Below are 11,750 nucleotides of genomic sequence, written 5' to 3'. Positions count from 1 at the left end.
TACTTTGGACATGTTGTAAGGAAGGACCAGTCCTTGGAGAGGGATGTCATGCTTGGGAGTGTGAAGGAACACTGCAAGAGAGGAAGACTCTCAATGAGATGGATTGATTCAGTGACTGGGGTAATGGAACTAGGTGTGTCAGAAACATTGAGATTGGCACAGGATAGAGGAGAGTTTAGAGCTGTTGTATGTACATAGGGTGGCTATGAGTAGCAGGCAATTCGACAACACATAACAACACAACAACAACATATCAATAAGGGAACTCTGATTGGCATAGCTGATAGGGAGTTTGTGCAGAAAACCAAAATAAAGCAACTCTCTGATATTTGGAATTCACCAGAAACTAGGTAGAGAAAGAAGGCAATCTTATCTTGTGAGGTTTACAACCTCAGAAAATGTACTCTAAGTTCAGCTATGAGTTGGTTCTGACTTGATAGGAATGAGGTTTTGTTTTCTATATCAACACTCAAGCCTCCCTTTGTTTTTGGAAATTCAATGGAAGTCAGGCAAAGAGTGATGCACTTGGAGGCTGAAAATAGGAAAGACAATGGATATTTTTTTTTCACTTTCATTGTCAATTTTTTTTCTATAATTATATTTTATTAATTTTCATAAACATTTACAGAGATTTTGGGCTTCCACTCATTCATTGTTGCACTATTCTCTCTACCCTCCTCCCAGTTTGTTCTTGTCCAAATGCCACAGTGCTTGTCAAAGCCAGTTCTGATTAATCTTCTTTGTCAGTGTATCCTTTGCCATTCCCTATCACTCCTCCCTGAGAGAGACTTCACCCTGAGTCATAAGGAAAAGGGGACGGCGTATTCTCTTAGCTACTTCCTGCTGAAAAGGGACGCTGTGGGTTTCAGGGTGAAGATCTTCTCTCACTACTCTAAAGGGCCCCTTTGGCAGTAGGAAACACATAGACTATTATGGAGATTGATTTTGGAATTCAGATGCACTCTTATTGATTGTGCTTGGCTGTACATGTACATATCCTTCAAGATGTATCATGGGGGTGTTGCAACCTAGAAGACACAAATTTGACTAACAAGTTATAAGTACATGAGTCCAAAAATTATGGAAAAGTAAAAGAAAAGATTCTTTCATTGTTTTACAAACCCTCCCCCAGGTCCCCTCCACCATGCAGCCCTCGCTCTAGACTCCTGTGATGACAGAAATACCCAGTTACATCTCTCTTTTAGACGGTTCTCTCCCTCCTCTGCTTCAGTGCAGTATACATTAGACAATGGATATTTTATTTTGGCCATTTTACAAGTCATAAAAATATTCAGGCTTTAATATACTTACAAAGATGTTTGTTTGCTTGATAGCATAACCTAACTAGAAGGTGAACTGTTCAAACCCACAAAGGTAACACACAGGGCAATCTTCTTCTGTAGTCTGTCCTGTTCGACAAGTCACTATAAGTTAGAGTGAACTTAAAAGCAATGAGTGGGTAAATAGACTCGCATCTTATTTTAGACACTCATTGGTCTATGCTTTTCGGTGTTGAAGTTTTTCAACCTTAAATGTTTCACTTTCAAGTTCAGAGATAATGAAGCTTTTGACTGAGAAAAAGTTGCTAAATAGATAGGAAATATGGTGGTTTCCAAGAGGATATGACTTTCTTCTCTGAACCTTTTTAAGTGCTAATAAATGTGCCTATTGAGTGCATAGATAAATATATGAATGAATATGAGAAAGAAGGAATTACAGAGGAAGAAAAAAGGAAGGACAATTAAAAGAAATAATTTGGAGCTTCATTGCTTTATGATGGTGTTATCTAATTATTACTCCAGAGATAATGCAATATTTAAAACATTCAAGCAGTCAGTAATGAGAAACAGCCTTCATACACAGGATAATCCATGTCATAAACTAGAACTGAATAGTAACATTGGATAAGTAACAAAAATAAATCCTGTGGACAAATGTAAGGACAAATATAAATATTATCTATCATTCAAACACTATGATCATATGTATTACTGTTTATGTAAAAGCATAAAATTATTTTGGATCATAGTAATTTCCATTTTTATGATAACATTAGGTCAGAATTCTGACAGTACAGTAACACTATTTTAAAGATGTACCAATCAGATGCTATTTTATTTTAAACTAAACTAAAAGTTCCTTCTTGTTGTGTACTGTCAAGTCATAATCAACCCATAGTTGACTTCCAGTGAGTTTTCAGATGTGGCTAATCACACAGGAGAGATTGCCTAACCTCCTTCTGTGGAGCAGCTGCTGAATTCGGACCATATGCCTTTGGGATTGCAGGGCAGCTTCTTACTGCTAGGCCAACAGAAAAGTTTTAGCATAATAATTCTCTCTTTTTAAAAATCCTTCCTTCTTCATATACTGCCAGTTAGTTTAAGTACAAAAGAAACACTATTTAACCACAAGGATTAATTAAAAGAAGAGTGAAATTTCAGCTCGGAAATCTCAAAATAATTACACCTGTGATTCAGAACAATAAAATATTCTCATTGGAAAAATTAATTGCCTTCTAAATCAGAACCAGAGTTTTCAAGATAAGCTTCTCCAAAGCCTTGACAGCAAGAATGAAAATTGATCTCCTGAGAACTTCAAGAAGAACAAATTCTAGGCATACCCTCATTCCCTGCTCCCTTGTTGTATTGGCATGGTTTTGAACTGAATGAGCTTTTATTAAGTGCACTCTCAACTACCAGGAGATAATTGTAGTTGGTGGTTGGAATGAAAGAAAGGAAAACCCTCAATACAATACATTAACACAGTGATTTTAACAACGGCCTTGAGTATAACCATGAGGAGTTTGAATCTGTTCTTTCAACCTGTTGTTCCATCTGTTGCTCACAGGCTTGTGATGAGTACTAAGTTACACCAATCAGCAGTGACAATTGAGGTGAGATGAGCAAAGAGAAAGACAATGTGGAATGAACGGACAACAACAGGATATTATGTGTATTTTAATTGGTGTTGGAGGACAGATTATCCATGAATAATTAATGGAGGGGGACCATATTACACAATAAAAAAAATACAAGTAGGTAAGACTAAGACATACCCCAGAGAGTCTGCATGGAGATTAGATATACCAGTACTCACATACAGCCAAAACAGCAAATATCCCATAGTAAGAGATGTCTGAAACTTTGGCTTTTAAATATTATATTTGTTATGCAAATTAACAGTTCTGTACTGGACACGAAACAGGCTTCCAGGTTTCTTTTCAATTTTTTTCTTTATTCATTCATCTGTGTTTAGACTGGAAAAAATTAACAAAGAAAGAAAATCTTGCCATCTAAAAATAATTTAAAAACAACACAACAACAACAAAACCATCACAACACCCACTATAGCATTTTCTTGGAAGACAGGCCTATGCCTTTAGGTGATTAAATTTCTCAATTTTAAATGTCAACAAAAGTCTTTTTCTATTTCTGAAAGGTCACAGTATTGAAAACAGTATGGAGCAGAGTTCTATTGTACTCTGATACACATGAGGTTGTCATGAATAAGCTTTCATATAAAATAGTATAAAAACCTAAAAACTGGTGCTTTCATTCTTAAAGTTATCAAGTTAGTTTTCTTTTGTTACTGCATTAAAGGAAGAAGAATGTTTTGTTTCTCATTAGGAAAAAAGCCTCATTTATATTGACTTTTGTGGCCTTAACTTAGCAAGTCATGCCTTCTAAAAAAACAAGTTTTTACTCATAATTTTTTAATTGTCACTTTGGTTAAAGAACCAGCTAAATACTGTCTCTCAGTGACCCATGACAAAACACTGACTACTTAAAAACCTCATGAAAATCCACAAAAGATTTGCTTCCAACTTTGTAGGAGAAAAGTGCTGGAAGTGTTGTGAGTCACATGAGATGTGTTGCCAAATCAAAAATAGGGTCTAATTTTCACTGAGTTAAAATTTTGTAAATAGTGATACCTCTTATGTTTTGCCTGATATTAAACAAGATTATTAAGTTGTTAACGTGGTTTCATCATTAACTGGAAATTGACCTAGTTTACTTAAGACATTAGTACTTCAATGTTTGATGTTGGTGTTACCAGCCAGAACATGTAGGTGACCCTCCAGCAGGTTTTCAGAGGCTGTAAATCCCATTGGATGAGTTTGTCCAACTTTCTCCTGAAGAGTAGCTGGTGGGTTTGAACTGCTTACCTCTAGGTTGGCAGCACAACTCTTTACTCACGAGACCACTTGAGACTTGATCATTTTGATAACTCTTGCTATGCCTCTAGATTACTACATATCTTAAGTTCTTTGAAGATAAGGTTAAACATTATGGCTAATTGAATTGTGCCTAAAAATTTTCAGATTTCTTTTGTTTTTAATTTTTCTGGCTTTCCTCCATGTCAATAAGTTGACCATTTTTAACTTTCATTGTCTGCAGATAGCTTTTACTTTGCCTCAAAGCACTGATCAGAATATTTTAACAAAAAAAAAAAGGGTTACATCAGAAATTTACAGAAAGGATCCAACAAAATGTTCTGCACCACTTAACTGTGATGCTAAATTTGAGAGTCAAACCTTGGATTCCCATACCACGACTCAAGCTGGAGAACAAAGCTGACAGGTAGGTAGCCTCAGGAAGAAATGTCTCTGAGGTCATCCAGAAGCTGAAAATTTTTGGACACTGGCAGCTTTTCTAAGAACAGAACCAATAACTCAATAAATTCTTTAAATATTCTTTTGATGATGGTAGATTGATTGTGTTTGCTTTTTTATCTCTAATTGTTATAAAGCCCCAAGATGGATTGTTTTTGTTAGATTAGCCCAGATAATAGTTTCAGCAAGAAATTTGACAAATTAAAGCATCTGCCACTTTTCTTCCTATTTGGTCCATTTTAATTCAGATCCTTCAGCTTCATCCATCTTCAATTATGTCGAGTCTCAAATGCTACTGTCCACTTAATCATCCCAGTAACTTAAACATCCCAGAATTTGAGTTTGATTCTACCATCCTCTGAAAGCACATATGTTGTAACCGTTTCTTCTTTTAGGGAGCTCTGGTGGCCTAGATGATAAGGAGTGTGCTGCCAACAGAAAGGTTATTGTTGCTGTTAGGTGCCAACAGTCAAGTACAATCCATAGCAACCATATGAACAACAGATCTGAACCCGGCCCTACCTGATGGCATCCTCCCACTTCTGACACACTCAAGCTCATTACAGCAGATACTGTGTCAATCCATCTGGTTAAAGGTCAAGAGCAAACCCACCACATTTTCAAGCATGACGTCCCTCTTCAAGGACTAGTTTCTGCTAGCTGCATGCAAGTATGTGAATTGAAGTTTTATCATCTGTGTTTCCAAAGAGCACTCTGGCTGCACTTTCTTCAAGACATATTAGTGTTTTTTTTTCTATGGCAGTCCATTAAATATTCATTCAGTACTCTTCTCCATCAGCACAGCTCAAAGGCTTCAATTTCTCTTTTGTCATCTTTATTCATTGTCCAACTCTCAGATACATAGCAAGAGATTGATAAGACCACATGCTGAATCAGGCGCTCTTTAGTCATCAGACTGATTTCATTGCTCCTCAGTAATTTGGAGCAGTCCCTGACAGCACCAGAGTTTACCAGCATAATACCTGGGAGGCAAAAATACCCCTGAGCTCCTTATTCCTTGTACCAAGTGTATAGTTTATGGAAATAAGAAAGAAACATTGACAATTTTGATCTTTTCTCCCTCTATCATGATGCTGCTTATCGGTTCAGTGTAAGAATTTTTGTTTTCTTGATACTGAGATACAATCCATATGGAAGATTGCTTTCTTTGGTGTTCTGCAGCAAGTGCTTCAAGCACTTCTCACTTTCAGCAAGTAAAATTATGTCATCTATATAAAGTTCTACCTCCAATCTTGGTGCCACATTCTTCATATAGAGTCTAGCTTCTGGCATAATTTGCTTAATGTACAGATTGAATATGTATGGAGAGAGGGTGCAATGCTTACACACACTTTTCTTAACCTTGCATTTTTCAGTACTGAAACTCTAGGCTTAAATTTGCTTTTTGGTTTTCTTAACTTGAAAAATACTGAACCCCTTCTTCTCTTTTTATTCTTCAATTCTAGCTCTCTGTACATTCCGTAATACTACTTTACTTTTCTTCTCAAGCTGCCCTGATGCTCTAATGCAATTTTCGGCATCTCTTCTGACATCCATTCCTTTCTCCTCTATCTTTGTAATGACCTTTTGCTCTCTCCATGGATGATATCCCTGAGATAGGTGATTTAGATCCACCAATTCCTTTGTGGGAGAAAGGGACAATTGCTTCCTGTACATGTTACACTTTCTGAAAAACCCCCAGGAGAGTAAGCCATCAATTTCTTCTGACTGGATGGTACAGAGTGAGTGAATGACTTGTTACTTTAATCTCATTTACATGAAGCTCAAAACTGCTAATTGTTCAAAATACCTAGAAATATACTCAACACTTGAAATAATATAGACTACTTATAAAGATTTGGCCCCACTGCAGGGGAAGCATTCTAATAAATCCTTCAAACTTAATTCTAAATTTGCATTTTATTCCTACTGAGACTTTTGGATGTCGTTTTTTTATAGTAAAAGATTAAGCTTTATGAAAGAGACACTTGAGTCTCTCACAAGTGCCTTAATTTATGTGACGGGGAAAGATTTTATAGTTCAAATAATCTTTCTGAAAATTGGTTAATTCAGACAAATAATAATATTCCTTAGAATAAATTTGTTACTAACAACACCAGGATAGGTGCTCTTTTTGTACTGGATATAGTTTGTTTGGTTTTTTTTTTTAATGAAGTATCTAGTGGAGCTCTGGTGGCCTAGTGGTAAAAATCTGTGCTGCAATCCTAAAGGCACATAGTTCGAATTCACCAGCTGCTCTGTGGGAAAAGGATGGGCAATCTTCTCCTGGTCTCTGAAAACCCGCTGGAGGGTTAAGCTATGTGTTAGTTATGACTCAATGGTACACAACAATAGTTGGTGTAAAGATTTGTTTGAACTCACATGAAGCTTAGGTGCTCCAATTCTTTCATGACCAGAGAATGTCAGGATGCTGTGCTCTTGGAAGTAGGAGAAATCAATTAGAGCATCCTTATAACAATGGCAGTATATTGGACTATTGTTTTTGTTATGTGCCATCATATTGCATTGGGAAAGTCTGCTGTCAGAGACCTCTCTAGAGTATTGAAGAGCAATGATGTCAGTCTGAAGTCTAAGGTGTACCTGATAAAGGCCATGGTCTTTGCAATCACTTGCTATGCATCAGGGAGCTGGACAATGACCAGGCATGACAGAAGGATAATTGATGCCTTTGAGCTGTGGTGCTGGAGAAGAGCATTGAATATAACATTAATTGCTAAGAGAATAAATAGGTTTGTCCTGGAGAGGGTTAAACCAGGCTGTTCCTCGGAGGCAAAGATTTCAAAGCTTTGTCTGACATACTTTGGACATGTTTCAAGGAGAGACCAGTCCTTGGAGAAGAATATCATGCTTGGAAGGGTAAAGGGACAGCAAAGAGAGGAAGACCCTTGATGAGATGGATTGATTCAATGATTAGGGTAATGGGGGTATGTGTGTCAGAAACAATAATAGTGCCACAGGATAGAGCAGAGCTGTTGTACATAGGATTGCTATGAGTCACACGTGGCTCAATGTCATAAAACAACAACAGTCTCCAGCGGGTTTCCAAAGGCATTAAATTGCACAGGAGAGATTGCCCATCTTTCTACTATAGAGCACCTGATAGATTTAAACTACATACCTTCAGGTTTTCAGGTTGACAGAAAAACTTCTTACCACTAAGACATCAGAGCTCCCTACTAGACTGCTGCTGTTGCTGTTGTTGTTATGTGCCATCGAGTGGTTGCGACTCATAGCGACCCTATGTACAATAGCCCTAAACTCTGTTCTGGCCTGTGCCAATTGCACTGTCTCTGACATTCCCATCCTGATTACCTTAGCCACTGAATCAATCCACCTCATAGAGGGCCTTCCCCTCCTGCGCTGTCCCTCCACCCTACCAGACATGCTGTTCCTCTCCAAGGACCGGTCTCTCCTCACAACATGTCCAAAGTAAGACGAACCCCAGAATCCTTGCCTCCAAGGAGACGCCCGTTTTAATCCTCTCCAGGATGAATCTGTTTGTTTTCCTAGCAGTCCATGGTGCATTCAATACTCTTCTCCAGCACCACAGCACAAAGGCATCAATTCTCCTCCTACCCTCCTTAGTCATTGTCCAACTCTCTGATGCATAACAAGTGATAGCAAAGACCATGGCCTGTATCAGATGCACCTTAGTCTCCAGAGAGACACCGTTGCTCTTCAATACTTTAGAGAGGTTCCTAACAGCAGACTTCCCCATCACAATATGTCTTTTAATTTCCTGACTGCTGGTGCCAAGAGTGTTGATTATGGAGTCAAGCAGACTAAAGCTGTGAACAATCTCAATCTCTTCACCATCCATCCTGATGCTGACAGTTGGTCCAGTGTTGAGCATCTTTGTCTTCTTGACATTGAGCCTCAATCCATATTGGAGGCTGCAGCCCTTGACCCTCTGCAGCAAGTGCTTCAGGTCCTCCTCAGTTTCAGCAAACAGGGTTGTGTCATCTGCATAACGCAGATTGTTGATAGATCTTTCACCAATCCTGATCCTGCATTTCTCCTCATAGAGCCCAGCCTCCCGGATGATCTGTTTTGCATACAGGTTGAAAAGGTATGGAGACAGGACACATTCCTGGCGTACTCCCTTCCCAATTTTGAACCATGCAGTGTTTCCTTCCTCTATTCTGATGACTGTCTCTTGGTACAAGTACGGGTTTCTCAAGAACCTATTAGACTAACATCTTAAATTTTTTTCAAACTCAAAAACAAATGAGATGTCTTTCCAGCAAGTGTTAAGCAAATATCTATTCTTCATTTGTTAGCTTCTTACGTTTCTCTTTTAGAGTCAGTGCAAATGAAGTCATGATTCATAACCTGTTTGAAACTACGGCATTACTGACTTCCAGCTGAATCTCTACAAGTTCAACACAACTCTTTAACTAGGGGTATGCTAAATAGTAGAATTACTTTAGATTTATTCCTAGCTCAATGAGCTTCTGTGGGAAGTATTTCTTGCTGTAGAAGAATAAATTCTACTGTACAGTTTGAATAAGTTGTGACCATAACCCAACAACGAGCACATACTCATTACTCTAAGGAGTGTTTCATCCGTTCAACTGGCAATTCATTTTTTTTATTATTTTTTTTAGTTTTTCTTTCTAATGTAAGGTCTTGGATAAATTCTTTAATTCAAGTCTCTTTCTCTCACTCTCTCACTGCCATCTAGAAAAACCAACTCACAGCTGATAATCTATTGATCTTTCTAGGCTGTAAATTGCACGGGAGGAGTTTGTCCATCTCTCTTGTGCAGAGTTACATAGCCTGTATGTAAGCAGTGCAGTTCCTAATGGTGTAACCACAAAAAAGAAATAAATGCCACAAGACAACTTTAAAACTTCTTTTCGTTGAGTCAGAATCAATTCATAGCTGACTTTCCAGTGCATTTTCAGAGATTGTAAATCATACAGAAGGAGATCACTTATCTTTTATTGGTGGAGTCGAAAAACCTGCCTTTGAGTTAGAAGTGAGACTCTTGGCCAGTTTTGTGGGTCTCTCCTTGTCACGGTGTAGCAGGAGTAAGGTGCAAGCTGCAATGATCAGAATCATGGCAGGACAGGCCTTTAGAAGGTTTTGCAATCATCAGAATCATGGCAGGACAGACCTTTAGAAGGTTTCTTCCCCTCTTTGACCGAGTATTGGTGGAACGGAATGCAGCTGAAACTGTAACCAAAGGAGGCATTATGCTTCCAGAAAAATCGCAAGGATAAGTATTGCAAGCAACAGTAGTAGCTGTTGGATCTGGATCTATAGGAAAGGGTGGAGAAATTCAGCCAGTCAGTGTGAAAGTTGGAGACAAAGTTCTTCTTCCAGAATATGGAGGCACCAAAGTAGTTATAGATGACAAGGATTATTTTTTATTTAGAGATTGTGACATTCTTGGGACGTATGTGGACTGAAATAAATCACTATTGAAATGGCATCACATGAAGCTGCCCATTCCACTGAAGTTCATTTGAAATCTTCCATCATGTAAATAATCTCTATGTTTCTCTTTTGTAATAAACTAACGATATCCAAACTCAAAAAAAAAAAAAAAAGAAGTGAGACTCTTTACCAGCTAGCCCAGCAGAGCATCAAGCCACCAGAACTCCTTTAAATCCGAAGAGAGATTGCTGTTGTTGTGATGTGCTGTCGAGTCACCTGTGACTCATAGTAACCCTATATACAACAGCCCTAAACTCGGCTCTATCCTGTGCCAATTTTATTGTCTCTGACATACCTACCCTCATTATCCCAGTCACTGAATCAATCTGTTTCATTGAAGATCTTCGTCTCTTGTTGTGTCTCTCCACCCTCCCAAGCATGACATCCTTCTCCAAGGACTGGTCTCTTTTTGCAAAATATCCAAAGTATGTGAGAAGAAGCCTCAGAATCCTTGCCTCCAAGGAGCAGCCTGATCTCATACTCTCTAGGATGAACCTGTTCATTTTCTTAGCAGTCCATAGTATATTCAATATTCTTCTTCAGCACCACAGCTCAAAGGCATCAATTCTCCTTCTATCCTCTTTAGTCATCGTCCAGCTTTCTGATGCATAGTAAGTAATTGGAAAGACTGTGGCCTGCATCAGGCTCACCTTAGTCTCCAAACTGACATGGTTGTTCTTCAGTACTTTGGAGAGGTCTTCCACAGCAGACTTTCCCAATGCAATTTGGTTTTTAATTTCCTGATTGCTGGTACCAAGAGTGTTGATTGTAGAGCCAAGCAGAGAAAAAATAAGATTTTAATTATGATGACTGCATGTTGTGGGATGATTGGTTTGTAACTCACCTAACAGACTTCATTCTCTTCACAAAATAATGCTTCCAGAAGGATTTCCCCCCCCCCGCCCCCCTACAGGAAACATACTCAAGGAGTGGAGCGTTGACTCACTTGGCCCAGTTTATGACCTTTCTCAAATATAGCAGCACTTCATTAATCAATCATACTTTGTTCTTTTGAATAACACTGCCCAGAGCCCACAACCCACTTCTCTCATTGCCTTTGAACAGGTTCTGACTCACAGTTGACTCTCTAGTGAATTTATAAGCCCATGAATCAGTCTTGGAGATTATCCATCTTTATCTCTCAAAGCAGCTGTTGAATTTGAACTGCCAGAGAAGCATGACTTTGTATAGATCTGAAAATAAGAGGCCATCATCAAATTTTATTCAGAACTTACGAAAAAGGCACTCCATTAGGAGTGAAAATGAGATTACAAAAACTGAAAAAAGAAAGAGACTTTCTGTGGAGGCCTTGATCAGAAAGGGAGTTGTTGATGAGGTAAAAATTGAGTTGTGTGGTTGAGAGAATGTCATCACTGGTTGAGTGGACAATGCCTGTAAAATATGTCTCTGTTCAAAGTTAAGCCCAGCTCTCCTATAAATCTAGCTACCCTTGATAGTCAATGAAATCTTGACATGTTTCAACAGTAACTTGTATAAGCTGTCAGAAAATAAAATTTTTCATTTCTGAGGTTGTCAATAGAAAGTCAGCACTGCTGATACTCATGTGTAATTTTCCACATGTGCATTTGTGCAGCCCTATTTATAATTCTTCTTCTGAAATAAAGATTCCTATTCTATTCTATTCTATTCTATTCTATTCTATTCTATTCTATTC

The sequence above is a fragment of the Elephantulus edwardii genome, unplaced genomic scaffold (assembly GCF_000299155.1).
Source record: "Elephantulus edwardii isolate Elephantulus edwardi_28Jun2011 unplaced genomic scaffold, EleEdw1.0 scaffold00059, whole genome shotgun sequence".
Taxonomy (NCBI): Eukaryota; Metazoa; Chordata; class Mammalia; order Macroscelidea; family Macroscelididae; genus Elephantulus; species Elephantulus edwardii.
Note: the sequence above shows the minus strand (reverse complement) of the source record.